The following is a 13223-nucleotide window of genomic DNA, read 5'->3' on the forward strand; positions in this document are numbered from 1 at the left end:
ATATGCCCCTAAAGCGGGACACGCATGAATTACACAGGTTCTATGGCTGGCTGATTTTAAGCCTACATTTCACCTGGTAATAATCAGCCACAGGACTTGTGTAATTCATGAGTGTCCCGATTTAAAGAGATAGTATGGTGAGCATATAGTCCCTGTCTTCCTGTCTTTCCAATTATGTTGAGCTCGCCACTTGCGCTCAAGATAACTATTCTCTGTGGACAGGTGGCTGATTAAAAAGTACCTCATTCATGTGAAAAATTAGAGCTTACATGAATGAACAGCCCCAAACCGATAACCTAGACAGGACGTATTATGATTTGTAGATTTGTATGCTGTGCTAAACCCATCGGATTTACAATTATTGTTGCCAGATCCACTCGAAGTAACATGACCCTGTAATTTAGCACTTTCTGTCTACACTGGGCTGAAGTCACAAAGAGGTCTCTCGCCTCGATACAAAGTGCAGGCTGATAAGGAGGTAATCAGACTTTGACTGGTGTCATTTTGATGAGACAGCAAGCAGGTGAATGTGAGAGGCAGACAATTGGGCACAGTTGTGGTGGCCATGCCACCTGGCACTGTGACCTTATACAGAAGACACTTGAAGAAAGTCTAAAAACGTGTGCCATTTGTTGGGGGTTTTAGACCGGTTTAATGGTATCGACTTCAAAAAAACTTTAAACTTTATATACTAGCTAATCTATAAAATAGACCTTGCACCATTAACAGATACACACAGAATGTATAATGGGGCCCATACAGCTGCGTGTAATTGGGGCAATTCGCCGTTTTGCAGATGTTTGTCCTAAACAATCGGCGATGTTTGGGGTGCACTGATTCCAACCAAAAAGTGATTGGAACTGGTAAATCAGATTGTCCAACATGTTGGATTTCACCGAACAATCAAGGCTGTAGATTGCTAATCAGGACCGTAATTAGCTATGGGCGACCACCGCTGCTGCCCCACTGCCCTTGCTTCTGGCTTATGCCTGGAACGGCACCCTGCAGCCAGAGTCAATGCAGCAGTGCCGCCCGTAGCCTCCGTTGGACGTTACAGGTAGGCACCATGCCCAGGTTTGCTGCCTGCAGAGTCTTGAAGACTCTGTGCACTGCTGCTGCTGGAGTTCCGGCTGCCGGCAAGGTCATCACATCATGTGCAGAGGGGCGAGGCTGGCACCGGACAGTCAGAACGCAAGTGTACGGTAATGATCTGCCGATTTGCTGATCGTTACTAGTAAAATAATTAGCCTTCCACGATTAGCAGATCTGTTCTTTGCTGAAAATGACTTGTAGTTTATGGGTGCATATAAAGATCATTGCATGTTTATTTATTTTTTCATATTTCTGATTGCATGGGGCCCATAAGACTTTCCAATGAGATCTCCTATAGCAGAGATGGCCCTTTGGGCCTTTGCCTGCAGTCTTCAACTCCTTCCTGCTTTGTGTCTGACTTATTTGTTAGCTTGCAATGCTTTCATTGATGAAGTGCATTCATTTAACTTGCTAATACTATGAGTAATGTGTAAGCCTTTTGAAGGTTTAAGGGCTGCCCCATGTGGCCCCCAAAGTCTATCTGCTTGCCTAAGCACATCTGGTGATTCTATTTTTGAAGTAACCAGGTATGGAAGACCAGGGCCGTAGCTAGGGTAGTGCGGCCGGTGCCATGGCACAGGGCACCACAGGTCAGGGGGTGCTGTTTGGGCCTTTCAAATTTCTGCTTATTATCATTCTTGCTTGTAGCTTCCTCTTATTTCATCCCCAGCATCTCCTGGCCTCTCCTATCTCTTCCAAATCAGCAGCATGGCCCTTGCTGACTATGTCGCCCGTCAGACCTGCATGCAGGCCTGGCGGGCGATGTCGCTGACTGTGTAGGAGCGTGCATAGTCAGTGACATTGAGGGTACACGCTAGACGATGTGCCCGATATGTCGTCTGATCCGGTTGAATCAGACGACATATTGTCTAGTGCAGGGGTGCCAAACTCTGTCCTCGAGAGCTACCAACAGTTCACGGTCTCCTCACAGTATCACAAGTGAAATAATTAGCTCCACCTGTGGATCTTTCAAAATGTGTCAGTGAGTAATGACTACACCTGTGCACCTGCTGGGTGAACTGGAAAACGTGAACTGTTGGCAGCTCTTGAGGACCGAGTTTGGCCACCCCTGGTCTAGTGTGTACCAGTCTTAACAGCATACTGTACCTAAGCCATAATATGTCACTGAACTCTATCTGCTCTATATTGGGGCATTTCTGGGGAGAGAAAAAAAATAATAAAAATATATATATATATATATATATATATATATATATATATATATATATATTGCAATTGCACCAGTTTTCATAACTGTTTTCTATTGTATTAATCTTATCTGGATAACAGGAATCCACTAAATTGCATATGTGCTATTAACAGGGCCGTTGGGTGCTGGAAGGGGCATGGCAATGCCCTCTCCCCCAAAAAAACATAATGAACTACCATGCGCAGTCTACTCTCTCTCACTGCCCGATGTGCGGCTGCACTGCTATACAGGCATGTCCAGCGGTAGTGGGCACAGCAGTGGGACAGTTGCTGGCCTAGGCCTTATAAGCCAGTGTCCAACGTCATTCCCTACCATCCAAGTGGGCATGGAGGGGGAATAAATCCATGTGGCGAGCGAAGCGAGCCACCATGCCCGCAGCGTAGCGAGCCCACAAGGGTCCGAATAGTATTTTCTGAAGTTTATGCTACTTACGTATCTTCACTGAATAGTTTACGCTACTTACGTATCTTCACTGAATAGTGAAGATACGCAAGTAGCGTAACCAGGGGCCGCAAAGATACGGAAGTACCTAAGAAACTGTTGGGAGAGGATGTAGAGCAACCAAGAAAGGGCAGAATACACACAGCAGGCAGAGATCACAAAGAGCACATGGGTAATAAATTGTCATGTATTGGTGTGAGTGTAACAGTGCATTTCGGGCCTGGTTCTGCAGAGGACGCAGTGTCAATGGCACTCGTAATCGGACATGCATCAGAGTCGCGCAGCGCCTGGGTGGCAAATGTCTGTGCACAGAGAAGCAGCACAGGACACGGTCTGAGAATTTTAGTGGGGGTTCCTGTGAGATAACAGAGGGGCAAGTCACTGAAAGCTGCTGCGTTCCAAGACGCACAGCCGCTCACACATGAGGCCGTTCTCGGAAGGAGAAACTGCACCTGCCATAGGACTGATGCAAGTTTTGATGGTGCGACAGATGATGTGTGTAAACACGCACAGTGACAGAAATGCAATGTCTTAGGGCGCTGCAAGTGGGCATCTCAGCTGTGTGAAAATCGGAGGCAGCGATTGCATAAAAATGCGTCCGCATCCACCTTTGGATCATTATATCAATGCAGGAAGCCGCTCCTTATGAAAGTGAATGTTGCTCCTTTGTAAAGCAGGTACTGGCTGGCTGCGTAGACTCAGGGCCTGATTCAGCAAGGAACGCAAAGGAGAGAACGCAGGCACTTGGCCGATGTTTTTGCTCTGCGCATGGGTATGCATCACACTGCACGTGCGCGAACTAGCCAGTGCGATAGTGTTAGGGTACACAGACCCTGCCGATATTGATTGACAGGAAGTGCCGTTTGTGGGTGATGACAGGGGGTGGTCAGGCAAATGCAGGTGTTATAGGGGCGTGCATAATTAATGAGAAAAAAAGGGGGGTTTTAACCACGTATTGTTCCTCAGCACACTGAATTGTACTAGCAACAATATATGAAGACTATATGGTCATAGAAATCAGAGATATTAGTTGCATGCATTTGCAAATACATGGGAAGCTGCTAGGCCTCGTCACGGCTTCTCTGTCACTAGCAGTCCCTAACACTAAGAGGTTCACGTCTGGGGCGCAGTGCACCCTGAAAAACGTTCAGCCCAGGACCCCCCCAGGGCATCACACGAAAAATGGAAAAAGAGTGACAGTGCAGTGTAAAGTATAGCTGTGTAAGACTAATTAATAAGTGTTGAAAAAGGGGTTCAAATATATGTGAAAAATTACATGAATAAAAGACAAACATTAAAGGTGATGTGAAAAGTAACTATGTGTATTAAGTGGTGATGCCCTGAGGAGGCTCAGCCAGACCAGCCTCGGGGGTCCTACGCCCAAACGCTCACCCCAAATGTAATATATATCAATTATATGCCTCATAATAAAGGCACATATATATTTTGACAAATGTAAGGCCTCATGATAAAGGCACGTACATAAATGCATCCAAATTAAGAGCCAGTTTACCTGGGAGTCACCCCTGGGAACTCCTACTAGCACTACTAGAACCAGCATGCCCTCCTAATACTGGCTAATGCATGCATCTCACAACAACAAACAAAAAATGGCCACTGATCAATCAATCTGGCAGTATTATTCAGGTGCATGAAATAAATAAGGCTGTCATTTGGGGTGTGCCAGATGCTTTATAAAATTGGTTTGGAAGTATAATGCGCTGGATCAATAAATTAATGTATGCTGGAAGAACTACATCTCCCAACAGCCCTTGCACCTTCCTGCAGTCCCTGGAGCCTCCCAGCAGCCCCCGGGACTCCCAGCTGCCACCTCCCCAGTGACAAAATGGAGGGGAGGCCACCAGGATCCACGGAGACCCTCGCTATTTTTATTGGATAGCGCAGGTATCGGGAGTGTGCATACCCATGGTAATCCAAAATTGGGCGTGAGGTTTCTTATCTCGCTAATCCTCGCACCCAATTGGATCACGTTTGCCGACCATTCCGGCTGCCTCTTCCGAGAGAGGCAGCCAGCTCGGCACAGCTAGGGGGCGTGGTGTTGTTTTGTGGGCGGGGCCTGACCGCACAATCACGTCATCATGCCCCAGCTACACAATGCCAAGATTACTGGCACTGTGTAGCCGGGGGCAGGGCCATGATGATGTGATTCAGCAGGAATCGCGTCATCGTTTCCCCTTGGACCGGCCACCTACTGCAAGGTAAGAACAGATGCTGGCGGGGGGGGGTTGCCGGCCAGGAGACTTGCCCACTCTTCCAAGGGGCCAGGGGCGACACACGATTTTTCGGAGGCTCCCGACCATTTCGGAAGAGTAGGAAAGTATGAATTGGATATGCCCCATAGTCCTGACATGCAGCTGAAAGGGGCATGTACACTTCTAAATAAAGACAGAGGGCCTGATTCAGACCCACTTGCAAGCGCTTGAGCACTCGCGAGCGGGTGGATGGTGTGTTCTGCGCACGCGCAGCGGCCGCTCTGCGTGTGTGCAAGCCCCTGAGCGAGAGAGAAATTCTCTCGCTCCGTGGCTCACTACAAAAGGGCCGGCTGTCGATGTTGACCGACAGTTCGCCCCGTTTTGTAGGCGTGGCGGGGTGGTGGCTTCACAAACGGAGGCGTTCCCATGCGAACGCCTGCCGTTTGTGGGCGGCCCCACTGACATCACCGGTGATGTCAGTGGGAGAGCTTCCGGCTCTATTAGAGCCAGAAGCTCTCTGGGGCTTGCAGCCACAAGACTCTACCACAAGGGTCTCGTCGCAAGCCCCGATGGTCGCGATGGTCTTGACCATCCTGAACATCATCCTGGCCGCTCGCAATATCTGTGGGTGGTCTCTGAATCAGGCCCAGAGTGCTTACTGAAATGTAAAACCAATAAAACAATGTTATTTAAGTTGGGTTGTTGAATTACACAATAACATGTTTGCCTCCTGTAATAATATCCAGGCTGTTTTTTTTTTAGCAACTGCACTTTAACCTGTTTCAGAGCTGCATGTTGCGCTGGCAATGAGAGCCTGAAAAACCAGTTAGACATGTTACACTCTGTTTTGCACATTGCCGGTGACGTGCTAATTGTAGTGCTGCAGGATGAAACGACGCTCATTCTGTCTGCCCTCTCCAAGGGCACACCGAGGATGTTATTGATCTACACCACACTTACCTACTCTCCCGAAAAGGCCGAGATGCTCCCGAAAATCGGGTGCAGCTCTCGGCCACCTGGAAAAGTAGTCGTCTCCTGCACTGCCTGGACCCCCCCCCGTGGCCCCCCCTCCATCCAAGCGCATCCCCCTGCGGCCGCCCACTTAAAGAGCACAAGTAGGCGGCCATACGGGGTCCAATGACGTGAATTGCGTAATCGTAGCCCTGCCCCCCGCTATACAATGTCTGTTTTCTCTGCACTGTATAGCGGGGAGCGCGGCTTCGATGACGTGATCATACCATCACACCCTCGTGCCACCCACTTTCCCAGCTGCCACGTCCCCTCTCTGCCGACGTGGCCTAATTACCATAGGCCACGCCCCCTACATGATGTTATTAGGAGGCGTGTCCGCCTCCAAATAACGTCAGGCTGTGGTGGGCCTCACTAGTTGGGCTTCCTCCAGCCGTCTCCCGGAGTCCGGCACAGCTGCGGCAGTGGGGGGGTCCCCAACCTCCAGATTTAACCACCCACGGGCCACTTCGGCCCACAGGTGGAACAGCGGGACAGTAATGTCCCGCTGAAATTGGGATGTTGGGGAGGGGTGCACCCTCTATGGGTGGCGCCCCTGTGCGACCGCTCAGGTCAAAAATCCCTAGAGCCGGCCCTGCCTCCGCTGCATAATGCAGAGAAACTGGGCGATGTACAGCAAGCGGCAGGGCCATGCTGACACAATACACTACACCACGCCCCCTGTACCTCCAACTTGGGCCTTCTACTCTGGCATTCATGGCATACTTACCTACATTTTTGAAGCCCCCTCCGGGCAGCGGCTGCTGGGTCAGTGCAACAGGGAGGGTGGGGGTGGTTTATGTAGGCGGAGCGGGGGCGTGCCGACGCGATCATGTCATTGCGGCCCCGCCCCTTGCTTTATAATGCTGGTATTACTGGCATTATAAAGCAGGGGATGGGGCTACGATGAGCGATTCAGTGCAAATTGCATCATCACACCCCCGGACCACCCACTTTTGCGGCAAGAATTTTTGAAAATACACTTCCAAGGTCTCAGCAAAATCTGAGATCATTCAATGCACAGACTCTTGCTTCATGTTATTGTATGTTTTATTATTGCTGGCAGTTTATAGATCCTCCATGTTCGCAGTTTCCACTTTAATTTGCCTATAAAGAAAGGATACTTTTTAAAATCACCTACTGTATATGTGATAATTAACTTTATTTAATGTGTTAGTACTAGGGATGTTAGGGACCCACCATATGAGGGTTACCGTGGCGTGGTACGTGGCCAAACATGTACTAAGAAACCTTACTTAAAAAACCATGTTAATTGTTGGAGTTTATTATAAATATTTTGATTAGTATAATTATCAGTGCATATAGGACCTCATTCACAGGCGGACGTTAGTTGCAAGCGGTCGCACTGAATCAGGGCAGCCCCTTGCATCCTGAACGGCCGCCTCCTTGTCGATCGCTAAGCTGTGGGTTAACACCCACAGCTCTAGCGCCCGACATGGGTGATGGTCAAGACCATCGCGACCATCGGGGCTTACGACCAGACCCTAAGGTTGGGTCTGGGCACTCGTCAGCCGCAGGGAGCTTCCTGCTCTGATCTAGCAGGAAGCTCCCCACTGACATCAGCAATGATGTCAGTGGGGCCGCCTCCAAACGGCAATCGTTACGGCGGGAACGCCTCCGTTTGGGCAGGCACGCCCCCTGCCCGCCTCCCAAACAGGGCGAGCTGTCACTCACCATCGACAGCTCGCCCCGTCTGCTGCGAGACCCCTAGCGACGGAGCGTCCGTCGCTAACCTGGTCTCGCACATGCGCACGACGGAGCCGGCGCGGTCGTGCGCATGCCCAGTGGGGCAACATCGAGTCGGTTGTGAGCGCTCAGCGCTTGCGACCGACTCTGAATGACCCCCATAGTGTGCACCTGCAGCTCCCCCTTTTTTTCTGCTGTAGAACTATAGGTCTCAGCATGGTAGCACGTCTTATGTTTGAGATTAGGATGTGCAGCCCTCCCCCCTCCCCATTTTTTACTAATTATTAAATGGATAAGGCCACCTAAAACAAAATTTAACTTTTGTGCTGTGTTCCAGAAGATACCCATAAATGCAGTATAAAACTGCTAAAGTATGACCAGGGAAGAGAGCAAGTTATTATTTACCTGGAGAATCCAGCAGGTCAGCAGATCACCCAGTGTCGACTACATCATTGTAATTGTAACACTGTGATAACAATCGGAGGCGTTGTGGTTGCCAACTGAGCCTACAGCCAGACACAATCCCATGTTTAAACAATTTGCCCCTGGAAATATCCCTTTGTTTATTTCCATATTAACCATCTGCATGGTTGGATTAAGTTCTCACCATCTCCACCTGTGGTCTTATATTGCAAGGCGTCATTTTTGTATAGCATCTTGTCAACCATTATACAAGCAGTTTTCTTCCAATGTCTCCCACCCATGACAATATTGTCTGAAAAATGAAAAACAAATAAAAAAATAAAAAATAAATAAAAGCTATCAAAATGCTGGAGGGGAGATGTATCAAACCTTCAAGATATAGGAGGAGATGTATCAAAGCTTGGAGACAGATAAGTGGAGATAGATTAAGTACTAACCAATCAGCTCCTGTCATTTTTCAAATACAACCTGTAAAATGACAGTTAGAAGCTGATTGGTTGTTATGGGCAATGTCTCGAAGGATTGATACATCTCCCCCTGGGTCTCCTTCTAGCGCTTTCAGAACTTTAGGGGCCTATTTATTATATGTGTCAAGCAGGGGTTAAAGTGGGGTGGAACTGCTGTCCGTCAGTTCTATTAGGAGACTGAACCAGTTCCGCCTCCTCTGGCCCACCTGACCCAGCCTGTCAGCCCGGCGCCGCAGGGAGATGGTGGGCGTCTGCTGAGATTGTGTTACCAGCGGACGCTCGGCTCCTTCCCCGCAGCGAGTTCACTCCAGAGCTCCAGGTTCTGGCTCCCGCAGTGTGCACTATGGCAGAGATGTCATGATGCATGTCCCATAGTTCCGAGGAGCGGGCAGCCAGACGGACAACAGAGGACGCAGGAGCGGGGCTTAAGGTAAGTATTGTTACTGGTTTTATTTGTGTAAGGGGCACTACTACAGGGGGCACTACCACTGGGGATACTACTACTGGGGGCATTGCTACTGTACTATTGGGGGCACTACTACAAGGGACATTACCACTGGGGGCACTACTACAGGGGGCATTGCTACTGTACTAATGGAGGCATTACCACTGGGGGACTACCACTGGGGGCATTACTACAGGGGGCATTACCAGTGGGGGCACTACTACAGGAGTTCCTTATTGCCACATCTCTGTGATTTGAAAATGCTTTTTCTGGGCTATTTACTATGAGGGAGGCACCGAGACAGGAGCTCCACTAAGAACCTATGCTAATGAAGGATATAAAGTGATAGCTCGGACCCGACTGAGCTACTGTGCATGCATGGCTATTGGACGGGGGTAATTACTGGAGAGTGATCCGTCTATGAAATAAATGTGTTTGTCTAGCCTAGAAGCTACAATGGCTCACCGTATCTAAAGATTATATGGTTATATGGTTAATGGGACCAAGCCGCCTTGAATCTTACTAAATGGGGCATTACCACAGTTCCCACAGAAATCTATGAGTATTGTTGCTCTGATCATTAAAATGCGGACCACAGCGAATGTCTCTGATAGCTGCTGATGTACCCACATTATAAATTGCTCCAATACTATACATTGTGTTAATCCTTCGAAAAACATGTTTGCTTTAACCAATTTATCTGAATTACCATTTTCCAGCACTGGGGAGCTAACATTCGATTGACGTTTGCTCCCATACATTCCTAGATTTCAGTTACCCAATCTATTTGATTCTTTGTGTACTTGTCTGTATATGTATGTACGAGTACACAGGTTGAGTCTCCATATTCGAAATGCTCTGGACCAGGAGCATTTTGCATCTTAAATAATTTAGTTTTCGGAATACCTGTGGGGGGTCCGGTGTTTGGAGTGGGTGGGTGTCGCCGGGGGGGGGGGTCCGGCCGTTGCTGCGGGTGTCGTGCGTGGGGGGGGTAGCAGGTGTTGCGATTGGGTCTGTCAGGTACTGCCAGTGTCGTGGGCGTCAGGCGTGTCCTGTGGGGGGGTCCGGCGTGTGGACCACTCCCACACCGCTAGCCATTGGCCATTGATACTAGTGGCGTCAGGTTACGGCTGCCAAAAATATTCAGTTGTTTGGAATATTTCGGTTTTTAGAGTTACGGATATGGGAGACTCAACATGTATATATCCTTTGTTTTTGTTTTTTTGTTTCTTTTACTTGGTCCTGTTTGTTTTCTATTTCAATGTTGTACATTTAAAGAGAATAGAAAAAAAATGAACCGTTGCATAAACCTCAATGTTGATCTGTTTACAGTTGGGGAACATAGGAGGAGTGGAGGGTCATAGCTGCAAACTGCCCCTGACTTATACAAGGACAAACATCCGTTTCAAAAGATTGGTCCTTTTTAAACATTGATCAACTATACACATCAATACCTCTTATTGCATGTGTTATATAAAATACACACCCTTTTGTTTACATTGCATTAATTATTGAGGAGCTCTATCACAAATGCAAACAATCTAAACAATATCTGCACTCCTGTCATTCTGGGAAATGTAGTGCATCAGTACAGAGTACTATGCAAGTTGGCTTCTACAGATCCTCTATTGTGCACAAACCATTGGGAACTGGAATACAGTGCTCTCTCTGCATTAGGGATATAGTTATGAAGTCCACTATTTTAGACTTGACAAGTAAAATTTCTTATCACCGCATTTCACAAAGCTTTTTGGAGCTTTATAAACTTAGTATATAGTGGTTAATAAACATGCCCATTAAAGCTACAAGGCAATGTCGGGGGACTTGATCTCCGGTAAACTGATACACAGAGGGTCAGAGCCGGCCCTAGGCATAGACAAACTAAGCAAATGCCTAGGGCATTTGGAATGCCTAGGGGCACCCAAGCCCACCTAGGGGTTTGGGGCAGGCACGGCTGGGGCACCTGCTGCTGGCTGGGCAGAGACTATGGCAGCTGCTACTGTCACTGTGCAGTATCCATGATCGGATTTCAGCTGACAGCTCCGATCGGGCCTGGCAGCAGCAAACAGTAAGCGGGCAGCGGCAGTTTGCGGGGAAGGGGGCACCTGGACGACGGCTAGTGGTTAGCGCGGGGGCTGTGCTGTGAGAGGGGGGCTGTGCTGGGAGAGGGGTGCTGTGCTGGGACAGGAGTGCTGTGCTGTGAGAGGGGGGCTGTGCTGTGAGAGGGGGGCTGTGCTGGGAGAGGGGGGCTGTGCTGTGAGAGGGGTGCTGTGCTGGGACAGGAGTGCTAGGTGAGGGATACTGTGCTGGTAGAAAAGTGCTGGGATGGTTGATGTGTGCTGTGATGTGATCTGTGCTGGGTGAGGAGTACTCCTCACCCAGAAGGGGAAGGGGCTACAGCACAGTGAGACCACGCCCCCTCTGTGAGGCCACGCGCTTCCTATGGGGGGCACTTCCCAAAATCTTGCCTAGGGTACTAATTTGGCAAGGGCCGGCTCTGCAGAGGGTTTACCCAATAAGGGCACCATTTAAGAATGTGCCATAACCCCTTTAGCACTGTGTTTTGATGCTACAAATTGGTTATGGCAATCGTTTACTATTTAGCTTAGCTTACCTTTTTTTTTTATATTGTACCACAACAGTACAGTCCCCAATGGAGACCCAGCTAAGCTTTCCCGGCTTCAGCGAAGCCTTCCAAACTTTCCTGAGTCCCTGGCGGGTTAAAAAAACACAATGTGCATGATACCAGACGGCCATCACACATGAGCATTGCTTAGCAACCTGTCGCCGGCAGTGCTAGGCTGCTGATAACACAGGAGGAGACACCACAGAGGAGGAAGACACCGCTGGACCTCGCCAGACTGGTAGGTTATAGTAAATTCTGGGGCATATTCATTAGTATTACTGTGATACTAAATGAGGAACGCTGCTGCCAATTAGTAACGTTGTTAAATGGAGCCCTACGAGTGCTGAGATCTTGCAAAGTGGCCAACCCCTATCACATACATAGCAAGATACATGAAACAGGAAAGTATAAAATCATCAGATATCAGAGAGGGAGGTTTGACAGACTCAAACAGGTTACACACTGGAGCGATATCGGCCCAATATGCCGCTTGCGGTGGAATCTGAACGACATATCGGCCAGATCGTACAGCCAATCTGCGCCCTCCTACGGTCGTTAGTGATATCTTCCGGTCGGCCGCGCTGCACAGCCAAGCGGATGATATCGCATGGCGTGCCGTGCAACTTAATGAAGAATGTAACGAGAGATCGTCCCGCCCTTCATTACATCATTCTGATGTGTACCGCGTATACGATATGTCGGACGCCATATCATCCCAGTACACATCACTCCCGTGTGTACCCAGCTTTAGACAAAACCTTTTTTTTTCTGTATGTAAGCAGTAAAAATATATTGCTACAATGAAGTCTGCTCTTTGTTGTAAACATGTTGTGTTTCCTGCCAGGACTCATTTTGTTCTTCTTGCTTTGTACCCCCTTCCCCTCCACCCTCCGGGACTCTGTGTCTGTGACACAACAATTACGGACTTTGCTCTCTGGTCTAACAAACACTTGCTGACACATTAACTAGTGCACTTTTCTCTCCCACACCCCACGCTATTGGAAGTAAAGGCAAAGGGGCTTATTGTGCATTGGTTGCAAAGTGGCTATAGCTGCGGGCAGCCGTGGAAGCTAGATTTACTACCTTATGCTAATACCAGATTCTGTAGGACTAACGTGGGGGATGTGTGCATCTGCAAGTGTAAAACCGTGGCGCCCACTGATTTCACGCCAGCCGCCACAACCGTTATTAACGGCGGTACGTTCACCAGCCCCATGCTAGGTGCAAGAGATCTGTCAGAAACACGTAAGTACGAGTATTAGATACACGCCCACAACGGTCACACAAGTCTATGGGATTCTGTGCGATCGCATTGTCAATGGCGCATTCCCGCTCCGAAACCCCCAATATCACAAACCCAGGACCGGTTTAAGTTCCGTCCGAATCAGAATAAAAATGTGTAAATTCGCATGTGCTGTATGCAAAAATTCGCAGTTTGCGTCCGTTCAGAGATCTCTCCGACTTCGAATGAGCCACAAAGTGATGATCACACATAACATTATGGGGTACAGGCATGTGCTTAAAAAAATTGTGTCTGTGCATATTTGCAATTCATTGTCCAACTGTAAACGATGACTGGGGTTACTCGCAA

This window comes from Taudactylus pleione, unplaced genomic scaffold, assembly GCF_031769625.1.
Source record: "Taudactylus pleione unplaced genomic scaffold, aTauple2 ptg000497l, whole genome shotgun sequence".
Taxonomy (NCBI): Eukaryota; Metazoa; Chordata; class Amphibia; order Anura; family Myobatrachidae; genus Taudactylus; species Taudactylus pleione.